We start from the raw sequence: 19,627 nt of genomic DNA on the forward strand, positions 1-19,627 counted from the left end.
GGGGTGATAGGGGACATGGGTGGGGGCCTGGTGGAGGGTGCCCCTGGTGGCTGGGGGGTGGGGGTGGTGGGAGACATGAATGGGGGCCTGGTGGAGGGTGCCCCTGCACTGCTGGGGGGTGGGGGTGGTGGGAGACATGAGTGGGGGCCTGGTGGAGGCTGCCCCTGGATGCTGGGGGGTGGGGGTGCAGGGGGACATGAGTGAGGGCCTGGTGGGGGCTGCCCATGGGGGATGGGGGTGGGTGGGAGACATGAGTGGGGGCCTGCTGGAGGGTGCCCCTGGTGGCTTGGGGGTGGGGGTGGTGGGAGACATGGGTGGGGTCCTGGTGGAGGGTGCCCCTAGTGGCTGGGGGTGGGGGTGGTGGGAGACATGAGTGGGGGCCTGGTGGAGGGTGCCCCTGGGGCTGGGTGGTGGGGGTGGTGGGAGACATGAGTGTGAGCCTGGTGGAGGGTGCCCCTGCACTGCTGGGGGGTGGGGGTGGTGGGAGACATGAGTGGGGGCCTGGTGGGGGCTGCCCATGGTGGCTGGGGGGTGGGGGTGGGTGGGAGACATGAGTGGGGGCCTGGTGGAGGGTGCCCCTGGTGGCTGGGGGGTGGGGGTGGTGGGAGACATGAGTGGGGGCCTGGTGGAGGGTGCCCCTGGATGCTGGGGGGTGGGGGTGCAGGGGGACATGAGTGGGGGCCTGGTGGGGGCTGCCCATGGTGGCTGGGGGGTGGGTGTGGTATGGAGACATGAGTGGGGGCCTGGTGGAGGGTGCCCCAGGTGGCTGGGGGGTGGGGGTGGTGGGAGACATGGGTGGGGGCCTGGTGGAGGGTGCCCCTGGTGGCTGGAGGGCGGGGGTGGTGGGAGACATGAGTGGGGGCCTGGTGGAGGGTGCCCCTGGTGGCTGGGTGGTGGGGGTGGTGGGAGACATGAGTGGGGGCCTGGTGGAGGCTGCCCCTGGATGCTGGGGGGTGGGGGTGGTGGGAGACATGAGTGGGGGCCTGGTGGAGGCTGCCCCTGGATGCTGGGGGGTGGGGGTGCAGGGGGACATGAGTGGGGGCCTGGTGGGGGCTGCCCATGGGGGGTGGGGGTGGGTGGGAGACATGAGTGGGGGCCTGGTGGGGGCTGCCCATGGTGGCGGGGGGGTGGGGGTGGTGGGAGACATGGGTGGGGGCCTGGTGGAGGGTGCCCCTGGTGGCTGGGGGTGGTGGGAGACATGAGTGGGGGCCTGGTGGAGGGTGCCCCTGGTGGCTGGGGGGTGGGGGTGGTGGGAGACATGGGTGGGGGCCTGGTGGAGGGTGCCCCTGCACTGCTGGGGGGTGGGTGTGGTGGGAGACATGAGTGGGGGCCTGGTGAAGGGTGCCCCTGTACTGCTGGGGGGTGGGGGTGGTGGGAGACATGAGTGTGGGCCTGGTGGAGGGTGCCCCTGATGGTTGGGGGGTGGGGGTGGTGGTTGACATGAGTGGGGGCCTGGTGGAGGCTGCCCCTGCACTGCTGGGGGGTGGGGGTGGTGGGAGACATGAGTGGGGGCCTGGTGGAGGCTGCCCCTGCACTGCTGGGGGGTGGGGGTGGTGGGAGACATGAGTGGGGGCCTGGTGGAGGCTGCCCATGCACTGCCGGGGGGTGGGGGTGCAGGGGGACATGAGTGGGGGCCTGGTGGAGGCTGCCCCTGCACTGCTGGGGGGTGGGGGTGGTGGGAGACATGAGTGGGGGCCTGGTGGAGGCTGCCCATGCACTGCCGGGGGGTGGGGGTGCACGGGGACATGAGTGGGGGCCTGGTGGGGGCTGCCCATGGTGGCTGGGGGGTGGGGGTGGGTGGGAGACATGAGTGGGGGCCTGGTGGAGGGTGCCCCTGGTGGCTTGGGGGTGGGGGTGGTGGGAGACATGAGTGGGGGCCTGATGGAGGGTGCCCCTGGATGCTGGGGGGTGGGGCTGCAGGGGGACATGAGTGGGGGCCTGGTGGGGGCTGCCCATGGTGGCTGGGGGGTGGGGGTGGGTGGGAGACATGAGTGGGGGCCTGGTGGAGGGTGCCCCTGGTGGCTGGGTGGTGGGGGTGGTGGGAGACATGAGTGTGGGCCTGGTGGAGGGTGCCCCTGGATGCTGGGGGGTGGGGGTGGTGGGAGACATGAGTGGGGGCCTGGTGGAGGGTGCCCCTGCACTGCTGGGGGGTGGGGTGATAGGGGACATGGGTGGAGGCCTGGTGGAGGGTGCCCCTGGTGGCTGGGGGTGGGTTTGGTGGGAGACATGGGTGGGGGCCTGGTGGAGGGTGCCCCTGGTGGCTGGGGGGTGGGGGTGGTGGGAGACATGAGTGGGGGCCTGGTGGAGGGTGCCCCTGGTGGCTGGGTGGTGGGGGTTGTGGGAGACATGAGTGTGGGCCTGGTGGAGGGTGCCCCTGGATGCTGGGGGGTGGGGGCGGTGGAAGACATGAGTGGGGGCCTGGTGGAGGGTGCCCCTGCACTGCTGGGGGTTGGGGGTGATAGGGGACATGGGTGGGGGCCTGGTGGAGGGTGCCCCTGGTGGCTGGGGGGTGGGGTGGTGGGAGACATGAGTGGGGGCCTGGTGGAGGGTGCCCCTGCACTGCTGGGGGGTGGGGGTGTTGGGAGACATGAGTGTGGGCCTGGTGGAGGCTGCCCCTGGATGCTGGGGGGTGGGGGTGCAGGGGGGCATGAGTGGGGGCCTGGTGGGGGCTGCCCATGGGGGGTGGGGGTGGGTGGGAGACATGAGTGGGGGCCTGGTGGAGGGTGCCCCTGGTGGCTGGGGGTGGGGGTGGTGGGAGACATGGGTGGGGGCCTGGTGGAGGGTGCCCCTCTTGGCTGGGGGGTGGGGGTGGTGGGAGACATGAGTGTGGGCCTGGTGGAGGCTGCCCCTGGATGCTGGGGGGTGGGGGTGGTGGGAGACATGAGTGGGGGCCTGGTGGAGGGTGCCCCTGCACTGCTGGAGGGTGGGGGTGGTGGGAGACATGAGTGGGGGCCTGGTGGGGGCTGCCCATGGTGGCTGGGGGGTGGGGGTGGTGGGAGACATGAGTGGGGGCCTGGTGGAGGCTGCCCCTGGATGCTGGGGGGTGGGGATGCAGGGGGACATGAGTGGGGGCCTGGTGGGGGCTGCCCATTTGGGAGACATGAGTGGGGGCCTGGTGGGGGCTGCCCATGGTGGCGGGGGGGTGGGGGTGGTGGGAGACATGAGTGGGGGCCTGGTGGAGGGTGCCCCTGGTGGCTGGGGGGTGGGGGTGGTCGGAGACATGAGTGGGGGCCTGGTGGGGGCTGCCCATGGTGGCAGGGGGGTTTCGGTGGTGGGAGACATGGGTGGGGGCCTGGTGGAGTGTGCCCCTGGTGGCTGGGGGGTGGGGGTGGTGGGAGACATGAGTGGGGGCCTGGTGGAGGCTGCCCCTGCACTGCTGGGGGGTGGGGGTGGTGGGAGACATGAGTGGGGGCCTGGTGGAGGCTGCCCCTGCACTGCTGGGGGGTGGGGGTGGTGGGAGACATGCATTGTTGATCAGTAGTGCAAGGTGACATGTGGGTTGGCTGGGGGGCATGCCCATGGTGGATGGGCTGCCTGCGGGACATGAGCAGGGGTGCAGGGTAGTCCCCCGTGGTGTGGGCTGCCTGCAGGGGCCGTGGAGGTTGTGGAGCGTACACCTGGGAGGACCCACACGGCCAATTCACGTGTAGTACTCCCCAGAACCCCTGAAATACACATACCCTGCTGAAATCGCGTGTGGAACTTCCTGCGCACCCCTGAAATACACGTACCCTGCTGAAATCGCGTGTGGAACTTCCCGCGCACCCCTGGAATACACGTACCCTGCTGAAATCGCATGTGGAATTTCCCGCGCACCCATGGAATACACGTACCCTGCTCGCACTGGGCCAATCGCGTGTGGAACTTCCCGCGCACCCCTGAAATACACGTACCCTGCTTGCACGGGGCCAATCGCGTGTGGAACTTCCCGCGCACCCCTGAAATACACGTACCCTGCTCGCACTGGCCCAATCGCGTGTGGAACTTCCCACGCACCCCTGAAATACACGTACCCTGATGAAATCGCGTGTGGAACTTCCCGCGCACCCATGGAATACACGTACCCTGCTCGCACTGGGCCAATCACGTGTGGAACTTCCCGCGCACCCCTGAAAAATACGTACCCTACTCAAATCGCGTGTGGAACTTCCCGCGCACCCATGGAATACACGTACCCTGCTCGCACTGGGCCAATCGCGTGTGAAACTTCCCGCGCACCCCTGAAATACACGTACCCTGCTCGCACTGGCCCAATCGCGTGTGGAACTTCCCGCGCACCCCTGAAATACACGTACCCTGATGAAATCGTGTGTGGAACTTCCCGCGCACCCATGGAATACACGTACCCTGCTCGCACTGGGCCAATCGCGTGTGGAACTTCCAGCGCACCCCTGAAATACACGTACCCTGCTGAAATCGCGTGTGGAACTTCCCGCGCACCCCTGGAATACACGTACCCTGCTTGCACGGGGCCAATCGCGTGTGGAACTTCCCACGCACCCCTGAAATACACGTACCCTGCTCGCACTGGGCCAATCGCGTGTGGAACTTCCCGCGCACCCCTGAAATACACGTACCCTGATGAAATCGCGTGTGGAACTTTCCGCGCACCCCTGAAATACACGTACCCTGCTTGCACGGGGCCAATCGCGTGTGGAACTTCCCGCGCACCCCTGAAATACACGTTCCCCGCTTGGCGTTTGCTGTTTGCCAGCCCGGTGAACTGGTCCAGGGTTAGCGCAGCCCTTTGCGATGATTTAGCAATTTTGATGGCTTTTCCTTGCGCGAGGGCGTTCTTGGGGGCGTTACTGGCGATGCTGCAGGGTCGCTGCGATTCTCTGCGCCACGGCTGGTTTGGGAGCCTAAAATCCATGAATACGCTGTGCGCGGAAATCGGTTTTAGCGCACGTGCCTGGCGCAGACAATCGCATGCGGACACTTTGCGCCAGCCGCTTGCGACACTTTTCTGCGAAATTCTATGAATTACTCTGTAAATTTTTTAGTCTCACTTCACCATCCAAACTGACCACAGATCTTTCAAGTGGCTGAGGGCCATGTAGGAAGATAATCTGACCTTGCTTTGTAGGGCTCATATCCTTACAGAAATTGAAGATGGACATCCAGCTTATTTTCATGTTAACAATGAGCCACACTCGTAGAAGGGTCTTTCTCCAACGTTTTGGCAGGGGGCATGTGACAAATGGCCATCTGGTAAGGACAGGAACGACCAAATCTTTTTGATTTTTATTAATATAAATGCTACCAGTAATTCTGTTTTTGAAAGGAGATCTGCTAATCGTATCCCCTTTCATAAATGCTTCATGCTAAAAATAATAGTACAGACGTGTCTTGGCTAAGACAGTCTCCTGGCACCTTCAGCACCATCCCTTCAGCAGAAGATGGCATTTCAAAGGTCACATGTGTTTTTCTGGCTGCTGCTGAAACACAAGGGTCCTGCCAGCAGAAGTGACTTTTGAATTGTTAACACCTGTTTGCAAATTTAATAACTGCACACTTTAGTCAGTCTGGTTTCATGTAAACCTGTAAATATATACAATTCCTGGTCGTGGCATGGTGACTACTAACTGCACACAAATATAATTGCCACAGCTGTTTGATATAACACTAGTGTCAGCTTTGTGAGCATTGTCCAGTTATGGAAGTGCTGATGTTTGGTGTGGTTTTCTCCACACCTGCCATGTGGAACAATGACCAGCATGCTGCCACTTTAATCACTGTACAGGAAGGGTAACATCTTCATTCAGGGCACAGGAACACTGTAGTAGATATCCTAGGAACTGGCACCTCAAAGGCAGCCTTAACATACTAAAGCCCCAGTTGCAAAAAGGTACTAACCACTGCAATTGCATTTAAGTCAGCAAGTTTGGAAAGGGGGCAGAGTGAGAGTAGCCAGAGAAGAGAGTTGGGCTAAGAGAAGGGTTATATAATCTTAGTTTCTGTTAGGCGTATCTACCACTTCCTAGCCACTCCCCCATATCCTGCAGGCAAGACACTCTGGGTGTGATATCAGAAAGCAAAAGGTATTTGTTACAACAGTCTGGATTGGCTACCTCCCAGCAGAATTGCTTTGGACTAATTCCCTGTGATATGTTTCCTTTATAATGAAGAGGCACCCATCATGCTTTGATTATCTTTGCACTCTTGAATGGACAAGCATGATTCACTGGAACTTTATAGGGAGTATAGCCTGCTCCACAGTCATCTATCATAGAGAAGAAGGCATCCATGGCAAGGGGAGCTATGTCCTATGCGAGGGGTCAAAAATGTGAGGTGAACAACTTTGTGAAGGTTTTTCATTAACTCAAATTGGTTTGACAAACACCTCACTATCCCTATCCTGACAAGGATTCCCTGCCTGCCAAAATAAACTAAAGAAAACACTCTAACAAAAGGATTCCGTCCTTTCCACTTGTACATACAACACACTCAGCAAGGTAATATATGGTAATGCAATATAATAGAAATAACAGTTATGTTCAAAACCTGGTAACTGTTCATCCTTGTAACCTGGGTGAGTTCCCCCTTCCCCAAATAGGATTTCAATCACCAGTTCAAAAGAATAAGGAAATGCTGTTTTGCAACAAAGTTCCAAAAAAGCTCCTCTTGCTCCAGTAAATCTCTCACTTGAACTTGACCAGTAGTTCGAAATATTCAGCAAGTATTTTATCTCTCCCCTTGTGGCAGAAGGTTCAGAACTGTTTGTCAGAAAATAAGAATACGTCCACAGTTCATCAGTGTCATCAAAAAAATGCTTCTGTCAAGATCATTCTTCAACAGTTCACAAAATACTTGCATCAGCAATATTGATTTGTCAGGATGATTCCACAATTCACAATGTACTTAAATCACCTTGTCACTTCTTCTTCTTAGTTTTAACCACACCACAGTACAGTACTTTAATACTTTTCACCAAGTCCACTCACCTGTCAGGTCTTTGACTACAAGGTCCCTTGCCCTGGTGTACTAGCCTGACAGGAATAATGACTACTAAAACTACTACAAGTACGTATGTGGCACAGTTCTACTTTAAACAGCTTATAAAATATTTTGACCTTCCACAACATTGATTTTAGCTACTTCTTCTGGGAAAACATTAGACACCTTGGTGCTGTTTGTTCCACACTTGCGCTTGCAACATGCAAAGCAAGTTACGCCCCTCTCCTCCTGAATACCTTCTGTCAAAAGGGCAGCATTCCTGCCGCTCTGCATTAACCAAGTGCTGATAATGGCTTACTCTCATTCTTGACCTTCTTTGGCTTTGACAATGCTTGTTTAGGTCCGTTCCCCCTATTGCTTCTTTCTCCCTCTGACAATAAGGTATATAAACAACTTGATTCTTAATTGCCCTCTCTGGGCTTTGGTATTGTAGGTTCTTTATAATTTGCTTTGCTATTGCCCTCTTTTGGCTGTTGCAATTAATGTTGGTATTGGCTTCTAATAATATTGCCCTCTCTTGTTCTTGGTAATTATTCCAACCTCCAAAATTATAATGACACTTTGGTGGCCTGTTCGCCAAGTTCTTATGTTGCCACTTTCTCCACTTTGTATCAACTTGAGATTCAAAATAATAATTATTTTACTTTACATCAGTTTGATATTCAAAACACCTTTGGTTCTGCCACTTTACTCTTTTGACATCAGTTCTGTATTCAAAATACCTGGTCCTGGCCAGCGGGCGATCACAGAGTGCTCGGGGGTCACAATACGGTAGTGAACTCATTGGGTTTGGCATATGTGTCCGCTCGCTCCGCTGCCTTCAGGTCTTCTGCTCTGTTTGTCAAGGAAAACTGCTTCTCTCTGTTTTCCATGGCCCACGCCAGTCGGAGAAGGAGAATTATGCACTCCAAAGGCTCTATGGTGCTCGCCTGCCACCAAAGACTACCTTATTGTGGGGAAGGCTTCTAAACTTCCCGCTTCCCGCTCCATGACCTCTGCAGCTACAGTCTTCAGGGGAAACCTTTTAAGTATAGCACTTCCCACTAAAGAACCTCTGCACCCAAGTTCTTTGAAGGTAGAGACCCTCTCAGGACTGGCATCCGTTTGGCACACAAGAGCACCGTTGGGGTATCTGCTATACTTCAGCTTCAACTTCAATGTGGAGTCAATGCAATCATTCCACCTCCCACCACCGCTCTCTATGGCCTGCAGCTGAGCAGGATTTGTATGCCTCTCAGACTCCTTCAGGTGTGGCCCATTAATACCATCAGGCTGCAACTTGCAGTCTTGTGCCTCTGCATCCCTCTTCATTGGCCCAGTACTTTGGGCATTGTGGGACTTGACATTTATTTAAAGGGAATATTATTATTAACTTCCTTTCTATCCTTACTTACATCTTCAAAAGGAGTATTACAAGGAAGCAATGATTGGTTTGTCTTTACAGGGCAATTGAGTGTTTCAGAATCTGAGATGTTAATATTTGAAGACTCACATTTAACATTTCCTTGTTGATCACGAGAGATTTCAACTCTATAAATGTAACTGGTTTTATGAGGGTTATTCTTACTCCTATTAAATGATTGGTTAGGCCATTTCTGCCACCATCAGGTTAGTTATCTTTGGGAAAGGACAGCTCCCTCCAAAAGCAAGCCACTTCAGATGGCAGTATCACTGACACCTCCTCCTTTGAGGAAGACAAATACTGCGTCCCTGCCAACAGAATCCTCCCAGTTCCTTGGGGGCCTTCTCCTCTCAGGTGTTCCTCCTGGTTAATACCACCCCCAGGGATCAGGTAATGTCACACTCTGCCCTTGTTCACACCTGTTTGCCCTTAGTCGTCTTCTTCTTTGGAGGTTTTTTAGCGTTCTGGGACGTTCGGGATTTATACAGGTAAGGGCGGTGATCTTCCGTATCCAGTGTGGAGACCGTAGGCAGTCTCGGAAGGAGACAGGAGTTCAGGATTCCAGGAAGTTGATAATCAGGCAGTCTATGTCCGGGATGATGCGCGGAACAAGAAAGGGAACAGCACAGCTCTCAGAGGACAGGGGGATTGCAGCGAGCGTGGAAGAAACGGTTTGGTGTCCAGGAAGGATGGAATGAGTGGCCTTAGGCGGAGGCGAAGGCCGCACTAGCACTTCAGGAAGAAAGAGGAAGGGAAAGAATATCGGATGGTTGGTTCTCAGAGAAGGAAGGAAACAGCAAGCACTCTAGCTGCAAACTCGAAAGGGAGCGTTGAGACACACAGTGCCGCGGGGGCGTGCCCGTTTTCTAGGAAGCCAGAGTTCCTGCGTAAATGCTGAACCGCTATGTGTCTGAGCCGGCAGCCATGTTGGGAGGATAGCGGCTCCAATGTTGTGGTGCACCATGGACCAGGAAGTCCAAAAGGAGCATAAATGGTGAATCATGACAGCATGCCCCCTACTGAACCTTGTCCCACCGGGTTTGCCTGGATGAGTTAGATGATATCGCCGCACTAAACGAGTGGCATTCATGTGGGAGACAGGTTCCCATGTTCGTTTGCTGGGAGGATATCTCTTCCATTCCACTAAGTACTGTAGTCGACCTCTTCTATATCTAGAGTCACAGATCCTAGAAACTTTGAATTCAATCTGGTTGTTTACAATCACAGGGTTAGGGCGATGAGCTGATCTGGTAGATTGAATATAGGGTTTGAGCAAAGAAGTATGAAAAACGGGATGGATCTTCTTCCAGGAGTCCGGTAACTGAAGTCGATATGCCACGGGGTTGATAACCTCTTTGATAGAAAAAGGCCCATAGAATTTGGGGGCCAGTTTATTAGGTTGTAGATGTTGAGGCAAGAGTTTGAAAGATAGCCAGACCTTGTCACCAATTCCATACATGGGGCCAGGTCTCCGTTTGGCATCAGCATGCCTTTTGACATCCATCCTGGCCTTTTTTAAATGTTCTTTTACATCCTTATGTATAGTAACCAGTTTGTCAATCCAGGAATCAACCGACAGAACCGGGGTGGAATGAGGTAGGATTGTTGGCAGGACAGATGGATGGAAACCTTGACTGCAGAAGAAGGGGCTAGTCTTGATGGTAGAGTTCCCAGAATTGTTATAGGCAAATTCGGCAACTGAATCAAAACTGACAAATCATCCTGGACCTTGGCTGAAAAACTCCCCAAATATTGTTCTAGGGTCTGATTCACTCACTCTGTTATTCCATTAGTTTGGGGTGGTATCCAGAGGACAAGGCATGTTGAATATCTAACATGTGACCTATGTGTTTCCAGAATTGGTAAATGTATTGAGGACCACGGTCTGAAATTATCTTGGAAGGAAGACCATGTAGCCTAAAGATGTGATTCAAAAATATCCCTGCCATTTCTTGAGCTGTTGGCAATTTGTATAAGGGGGTGAAGTGAGCCATGTGGGTGAATAGATCGATAGTAACCATGATGGTAGTGAACCCCTTGGAAGGGGTCAATTCCACGAAGCAGTCAATAGCGATTACTTCCCAAGGACGTTCTGGCAAGGTAGGTTGATGGAGAAGACCTGCTGGCTTTCTATTATTACACTTATTCTGGCTGCAGATAGGGCAGGCTTGGACATATGCCCTTACAGTGTGGATCATGTTAGGCCACCAGAACTGTCTCTGAACAAGGCGAAGAGTGGCAGTAAGCCTCGATACCTGGAATGGAAGGTATCATGACAGAGGTTTATAACCTTGGTTCTCAATTCTTGTGTGGGCACTGCCAGTCTTTTATCTTTGAAGAGGTAGCCGTCTTTAGCGACTAAAGTCCATCGGTTTGCTTTGATGTAATCCTTCCAGAGATCAGAAGGTGGTGTTGCCGCACGGATATCCTCCAATAAGGAGTTAGCTTTGGCCACAAAAACCGTGTCAGGAATCATCTTTGGGAAGATGTGGGCCTCAACCGGCTGTTAATCAGGGCACCTGGATAGTGCATCGGCGATTACGTTGTTAGTGCCAGGAACATGGTGTATGCAAAACTGATACTGAGCAAAGAAAAAGGCCCAATGAGCTTGGCGACTGTTCCTGCATTCTAAGGATTGCAGGATCTGCAGGTTTCTGTGATCGGTTCGCACTTGGACAGGAAATTTGGCACCCAGAAGTAAATGGCGCCACTCAGTAAAAGCTTGCCCGATGGTGAGCAATACCTTCTCCAAGACTGAATAGTGGGTCTCGCTGGGAGTCAGTGTTCGGTACAGGTAAGCGGTGGGATGTTGCGTCTTATCCTCAGATTCTTGTTTTAGTACAGCCCCAATTGCATGTTCTGAGGCATCAGTTTCTACCAGGAAGGGTTTACTGATATCCGGTTGTGCCATGATGGGACCTTGAGTAAATCTTCATTTTAACTCCTGGAAGGCTGTCTCTTGAGCATGTGACCACATGAAGGGAATGTCTTTCTTTAATAATGCTACTATCGGGTTTACAATATCTGAGAAGGTTGGAATGAATTTCCTGTAAAAATTGGCAAGTGCCCGGAAGGATGGATCTGTTTCACTGTTGTAGGGGCTGGCCATGAGAGAACGGAGTCAACCTTGGCGGGATTCATTTCTATTCCCTGGGAACTCAGAATGAAACCTAAATAATGAACAGTTTGGGCATGGAATATGCATTTTTCTGGTTTGACCAGGAGTTTGTTCTGTCATAGGCGTTGTAAGACTGATGTCACGTGTTCCTGATGTAATTGGGAATCATTGGAATAGATCAGTATGTCATCCAGGTATACTATGACAAAGAGAAACAGCATATCCGAAAAAACTCTGTCCATGAAGCATTGAAAAACCGCAAGGGCGTTGGCAAGACCAAATGGCATTACCAGGTATTCAAAATGCCCAAAGGGCGTCCTGAAGGCGGTCTTCCACTCATCGCCTTCCTTTTTTCGGATGAGTTGGTAGGCGCCCCGTAAATCGAGTTTAGTAAAGATTACAGCACCCTGGACAGCTTCCAGTATGTCAAAAATGAGCAGCAGGGTGTAACGATCTTTAAGGGTGCATTGGTTAAGGCCTCGATAGTCCAGGCAGGGTCAAAGTTCCTTGGTATCCTTCTTGGGCACTGAGAACAAGGAGGCTCCGGCTGGAGATTTAGAAGGTCGAATGGTTCCATTGGCGAGATTGGTATCCAAGTATTCCTGCACTGCCTTTTTCTCAGGTTCGGAAAGGATAAACATTCTTCCAAATGGTATCACTGCAGAATCTTCTGTATCAATTGCACAATCTTCTGGTCGATGAGGTGGTAAAGATTGGACAATGGCTGTTAAAAACACATCTGAGTATTGTTGGTAGATCTTGGGTACTTGGGCAATGTTTGAAATACAAATAGATGGTTGTTCAAGGGTCTGGGGTTCCACAGATAAGGTCTGCACCATGTTTTGGGATAAGCAATGAGACAAGCAGAATTCAGAGCCTAGACATAGAGATCCAGCTGCCCAATTGATATAAGGGTTATGTTTTTGTAGCCAAGGCATTCCCAGAACCATGGGGTAGTGTGCTGCTTAGATGATATCAAAATGAAGCATCTCCTGATGGTTGTTTATTGAGAGCATCAACTCCGAGGTTTCTGGGTTATGGGTCCTGAAGACAGTGGTTTTCCCATCAATTCCTTCGACAGGTTGGATTGTTTCTTTGGATTCTCGAGGAATGTTGTGCTTTAAGGCTCATTCGTGGTCCAAGAATACTCCCATGGCACCGCAGTCCACTATGGCCAGGATAGAATGAGTTTCCTTATTAGTGGTTGTCAAGGATGTTTGCAGGACCACCAAAGTCTTCAATTGAGGAGAATTCAAGGAAGGAATAGAAGCGGAGCAATTATGTATCTCCCAAAGCTGGGCTCCGCTCAAGATTGGGAGCTGGCATTTCCCGAACGCCTGGGTGGAGTTATAGGACAGTTCCTTACGAGATGTTTGCCTGAGGCACAATACATACAGAGTCCAGTATTAATCCTACGCATCCTTTCCTGTGAAGATTTCGGACCCTGCAAGGAGCCCAATTGCAAGGGTTCTGGATCAGGAGAGTGCTGTGCAGTCGTTTCCTCTGGGCAAAGCAAATCCATGGAAACTTTTGGAGAAACAGTCTTTGTTTTTCTTTTCTCTGCCTTCATTTCCTGGATACGAAAGTCGATTTTGAGGGACAAATCTTTTAAAGCCTGGAAAGAACTTGGACAGGCTACTCTGGCTGGTTCATCATTGATTTTGTCATTTAGCCCTCTTCGAAACAAGGTAAAACTCGCCTCTTGGGACCAATCGGCCTCTTTAGCCAACTGCTTGAAGCGAGTTACATAAGACAACATGTCTTGGTTACCTTGTTGAAACTCCTGGAGCTTTTCCTGAGCACTGTAGACTTGTTCAGGGCGGTCAAACATGGTTTTAAAGGCTTCTACAAATCCATCATAATTGTCCAGGAGTGGGTCTCCCGCATTCACAAGGGGAGTTGCCCAGGCCAAAGCATTACCAGCGAGATGTGATATTATGAATCCCACCTTGGCCCGGGGTGTAGAAAAATAGCAGGGTTTAAATGTGAAATGCACCAAACAAGAATCAAGGAAGGATCGCATTGTTTTAGAGGAACCGTCATATTTGTCCACTATGCCCCCTACTAGGGCACTTCCCTGGAGCGCCGAATCTCTGGAGAGCACGAGTTGTTTTAGCACAGCATTTTCGTCTTTGAGGTTTTGCACCCCTGTGGTCAGTTCTTGCATTCCTCTAATGAGGTCCTGGACAGCAGCCTCCATATTGAACTCCGTATCGGGTCTTTGGCGTCTCAAACTGTCACACTCAGCCCTGTTCTCACCTTTTTACCATTGGTCGTCTTCTTCTTTGGAGGTCTTTCAGCATTCCGGGACGTCCGGGATTTATACAGGTAAGGGCGGTGATCTTCCGTATCCAGTGTGGGGACCGTAGGCAGTCTCGGAAGGAGACATGAGTTCAGGATTCCAGGAAGGTAAGAATCAGGTAGTCTTATGTCCAGGATGATGCGCGGAACCAGGAAGGGAACAGCACAGCTTGCAGAGGACAGGGGGATTTCAGCGAGCGTGGAAGAAACAGATTGGTTTCCAGGAAGGATGGAATGAGCAGCCTCAGACAGAGGCGAGGGCCGCATTAGCACTTCAGGAAGAAAGAGGAAGGGAAAGAATATCGGATGGTTGGTTCTCAGAGAAGGAAGGAAACAGCGAGCACTCTAGCCGCAAACTCGAAAGGGAGCGTTGAGACGTGCAGCGCCGCAGGGGCGTGCCCGTTTTCTAGGAAGTCAGAGTTCCTGCGTTAACGCTGAACCGCTACGTGTCTGAGCTGGCGGCCATGTTGGGAGGATAGCGGCTCCAATGTTGCTGTGCACCATGGACCAGGAAGTCCAAAAGGGACGTAAACAACGAATCATGACAGATAGTTGCTGCCTTCCCCTGACCACCTGGAAGGAGATTTAGGAGACTAGGTAGGGTTTTTGTGAGGACTCTACAGGATTCATCACACCTCCAACCATCCACAGGGAACATTGGACGTCTGCTGGGGGCCAATGCCTCACTGCTGGCTAGGCTGAAGCCAGGTTCCTATTCATTGGAGGTGAAAGATCCCATGTAGGTACAGCTCATTCCAATGGATGCACATACCGATGCACTGACCTGCTCTCAAGCTACATCCTTGATTTAGTCAACAAAATAAAATAATGTGTTTTTGTTAATATGCAAATTAAAGTACTGTCACCCTGGTCCACTTTTTGGGACCATTGTGACTATTCAGACCCTCTTCTCTACTATTCTTGGAGAGTAACATTGTTGCAATCTATTACCTGACCACCCCTGCTCACCTCTACCCATTGTGTCTTTTAATAAATGTCTGCATTATCTGTGTTTCTTTCATTTGGGTGAGTCATTCTAGTGTTTTCAAATTAGTTAATTGCATTGTATTGTTTGATTAAAAGTCAGTATTGTTAGAGAATCTTAACTGATCATTATTTTATTTTGGCACCATTGTACTTCTGTTGGTTGGGATAATACTGTTATCAGATCAAAACCCTTCTCTAGATGTAGCCTTCTCTTGACATGCACAGCTACAAAAGATGAAAGAGGTATATATTTTGGACTCCACCTATATCACCTTTAATTGTAATCACTGATGTTTTATTTGTAGTGTGGGGCTGAGTAGAGTCACTACTCTTCCCTGTACTCCTGTTGAACAGTAGTCAATTTGTTGCAGGTGTCTGTTGTTTAGGAGGACCCTAATGACCTGGCTCTTCTTTGGGCTGAACAATTAGGTTCCTGTGTCTACGACTATCTGGCTCTGTATAGCCAAGGGGCATTAAGGTGAATATCAATGCTTTACAAATTCACGACAAAATCCATACATATTAATGTATATTTTGAAGATTATTGTCATTTTTTATGTGATGGTGTTATAACTATTCTCTTTTTTTGATTTTAGAGTTTGTTTGGCTAACTCTGAAACACTAAAAAAATAATAATTCAGTACAAATCTAATATGTGAAGGATTTGGGAAAATAATGGGTAAGAGGCCATCTGTCAACAGTAGTGATCAGGAGAGAGAGAGGCCACTCAGAGCTATTAATGATCAGAGAACAGGCAAAAAGAATTATCATACACATGGTAGTGAGGACAGCTACACAGTAAGCGACTTGAGGAGCAACATTTTTTATATTCTTACTGTACATTGAGGATGTTTCCATGCCTCCTCTAGTTTTAATCACAAAGCCCTCATAACATTATGGCTATGCAGAGTGTCAGAACATTCATTAAAAATGTGTCTTTCCTGTGACAATAGTTTACCACTGAAGGCGACTTAGTTGCTATGGTCAGGTTACCCAGATTTAAAGAGGGGAAACCCATCCATAAATAAGGTTACATTGGGCCTCATTCAGAGTTGGGCGGTAGGGGATACCGGGCACCGGTAAGGAGACTGGTGCTGGCAATCCCCTACCGCCGAATTCTGAGATCCCTTACGGGTCCCGCTAAGGGACCAGAGCACAAATAACGGGCTTGCCATTCGCGAGCCCATTATTTGCGCCCTCCCCACTCCCATTGAGCCCTCTGGGGGCTCAAATGGGAATGGGGAATGCTTTGTTCAATGGGGACTTTACGGTCCCTCCAGGGTCGGAATGGACCGGTAAATCCCCATTGAACAACACCGGAGGCGGTACCGGTGTGGGAAGCAGCCATGGATCTAATTGCTCCTTGGCTACTACCATACTCGGAATGATGGCCTTGGAGTTGATTACAGAAATGTGCTTAATAAAAAACAACACAAAAGATGATTTAAGGAATATGGGAATGTATACATTGGAATTATTTGCAACAGTATTGTTAGACTGATAAACATATGATGCTTAAAATACAAGGCACAGGGTGACATGAGGGAATAGAAAAGTGAAATGCTGCCATACGGTTAGAAGATAGCAATTGTCAGTAGTGATAAAAGATCTGCCATTTGAGATTACTGGGTGTTTTACTGCTTTGCTAACACATGACTTTCAGTATCAAAACTCCCTTTCCATCTACCTTTGTGTAGAGGAGCTTGATCAAATGACTTCTGCCCTGCAGGAGTACAGGGATGAGTTGTGGCTAAGCCACCTACTCAACTCCCACACTTCAAGAAACCAACAGTGATCGCAAACATAAACGTAAAAGAATAAAGCCAAGAGATATACCTCCTTGCCCTTTTGTGGTAATGTGGCCCAAGGGAAGCCTATACCCTCAGAAGGAGTGTGAATGTTAGCCAGCAGCAATGCAAAAAGCAGTAGCACAATAATTCCCAAATAAAAGAAATTCCAACCACGGCTCTATAACATATATACTATAATTATCAAAACAAGTGTATACTTAACTGTCAAACACACAATAAAAACCCACCCCTGTAAAAGGAAGAAATGCAGAATCTTATGATGCATCGCTTTGCATACTTAGCAGGCGGGAAAATAGGCAAGAAGAAATGAAAAAAGGTTTTCAAAAAGCATATGTCTTGTAGGAAAAATGAGCAATAGGGACTTGCCAGTCTAGGGCCACAAAAGAACCTGACTCCAAGTTTAGACAGTTTGACTGTGTCAAATCAGCCTTTGAAGTGTTGCAGATGCAGGTCGAACAAGGTTCGGGTGCAGCAGGTCATATTTTCTAAGCAGCAAACTGCCGTCGGGTCATTTCGAAGTTAGTGCTCAGTGTGGTTTGAAGGGAGCATTCGGGTGATACCATTTAGATGGCTCACCAGGATCGGTTCAAGTCAGTTCAAGACGTTGGTAACTGCTGGTTTGGGTCCATGCAAGACACGATGCTCCAGTGGTTCAAATAAACGTCTGGTGGTGCGAAGCTGATGGTCTGATGCAATGTTTGAGCTGCAGCAGCTCAAAGTCGTCTGAAGCGGTGAGCTAGTTGTTCGAGCTTAACAGTTGATATGATCCATCAGATATGATGCATCGGTTAGCCTGTTTGAAGGTGCAGAAACAGTGGTTCTAAATCAAGAGATTGCCTAAAGAAGCACCAACAGGTCCTGCTGTTTGTAAAGACTGCTGAATGTGTTTAGAAGGTTGCTCAAAGCAGTTTAATGGTGAAAAACAGTGATCATGGCTGTTCTGTCTCTCAGGATGCTGTGAGACCCACTGCAGGGTCTCTAGGAAAAGATGATTCCTTTCAGGTTCTATTTTCTCACCCTAAGAAGGTTTACAAATTGAGTAGCATGTCCTAGTCCTCAGAAAAAAACACCTTCAATGGCCGCTGGTAGTGACTAGAGTACAGAGCTAGTCTATATTCAAAGCACTCCTTCACCTCAATGTCTGTGGGTTTTGAAAAGAACAACTCTCCACAAAGAGGTCCATATCAATTCTTAGGTCCTGGGCGGTCCAAATGTGAATCAAAGAAGGGGTGTGAGAGCTCCTTTTGTATCAGCCAAAGACCCTCTGGGATTGGAGGAGAGCAATATCTGCCCTTGTGACAAGAGATCTTTGCCTGGTTGCACCAAAACCAAAGTTCATTGTGCTAAACGACGTGCAGGAGACCGGAAGTAAGGAGAGGTATAGAAAAGAGCAAGATGGTGGAATTGTTCCCAAACTGTGCTGGGCTCCCTCTGACTACACTAAACTTTCCCCTTTCACAGTCCCATAACATAAAAGGCCCCTAGGCTTGCAACACCCTTGTGTGAGGCTAGTCCCTTGCTCTGAAATGTTGTCTTGCCCAGGACAGCTCTGGATGAGGGTTGCCCTGTTGGAGAGAGAGGTGTTACCCAAACTCACAAAGGATCAACAGAGAGGCAGCTCCCATTTGCTATTGCACTACTGGGTTATTCAGAGACAGCAAGCATAGGGAAAATACACACAGCCTGTACATGACTGGCCTAGGCCCACAGTGTTGACATGTGTATAATACAGATCCAAAATGGCGTTAAAAAGTATGTCAATTACCAGCCTCCATACCCCAAACTCAGGAATGGCTTATGTTTAAAGATACAACTACCACAAGGATGGTTGCTCATCATTATGTTGTGGGTTATGGAAGAGAGGTGCAGATTTTAAATGTTGCCTCTTGCAGATGTAACTTTACTGTCACATGAGCTGTCCGGCAGTGCATCTGTGACCTGCTCTGAGCCACTGCAGAGCAGACTGTGCAGGTGAGGATACTGATGCAGCAGGGAATAGGTGTACACTATGATTTTGGCATATAGTTTGATGAAAGGGGGCTGATTAGCAGAGCTCCATTTCTGAGATGCAATTACCCCATCATTTTATTATTTAGACAAATAAAAAAGCTGGGACGTCTACACCCTTGCCAGATGACAATACTTAACAAGAATATTTACACCATGCAAAAGCTTTAATGCATGCAGTATTGCCCAGTGTGATGATACTGCATGTGGTACTACTGCATGTGCCCAATGGAGTCCTATCGAGGGAAGGGATCACATGACTCGAAATCATGCAGACCAGTCACATTACTGCATTACTGCATGGTTTTCTCATGCTGTGATGATAAATTGGTTCACTGCCACATTCATAATCGAGGGCGCAGGAGCATTGCTGACATTCCCGTATGTGACATGACATGTTTTACTGGCATTTTCGGGCAAAGCCAACTTGATTTGTATTATTATCCAGCTACCAAGTTTTGTCATTGCTTACTGTGACATGACATTTTTCTTCTGGGCATCTGAGATAAAGCAAAAATGAGAAGTATTATTATTTGGATAGAATGGCATTTCTGTGCACCAGTCAATCCAATTATTTTTGTGGCATGACAGATTTTCTACACATATTTGATAAAACAATCATTATAAGTGTTATACCATAGCAAAACTGCCATTTTTGTCCTCCAGCCATTTCTTACTGTGGCATGATGTTTTGTGCCAGGCATCTATGATAAAGCATGCACGCATTATAAGTGTTGTTAATTTATTTTACTGTGGCATGATGTTTATTTACTTGGAATCTATGATAAAGCAAGCAAGATAAGTTGTATTATGTGGCTAAACCATTTCATTAGTACCAGCCAGGGCGGACTGGCTGGCAGGAGTAGGTTTGCTGCTTGCACCACTGGTTTAACAATACTTGATCTTAATTTAATCAGTGACCACTAGCGCACGGATAGGTAGTTGCGAATCCACATTTTTGTTTATGTATTACATGGCTAGACTGGCATTTTGATGAAGGCAGTCTAGCCATTTTACTGTTGTGTGACATTTTCTACTATGCAT

Source organism: Ambystoma mexicanum, chromosome 2p, assembly GCF_040938575.1.
Source record: "Ambystoma mexicanum isolate Mex_15411 chromosome 2p, UKY_AmexF1_1, whole genome shotgun sequence".
In the NCBI taxonomy this organism is placed as follows: Eukaryota; Metazoa; Chordata; class Amphibia; order Caudata; family Ambystomatidae; genus Ambystoma; species Ambystoma mexicanum.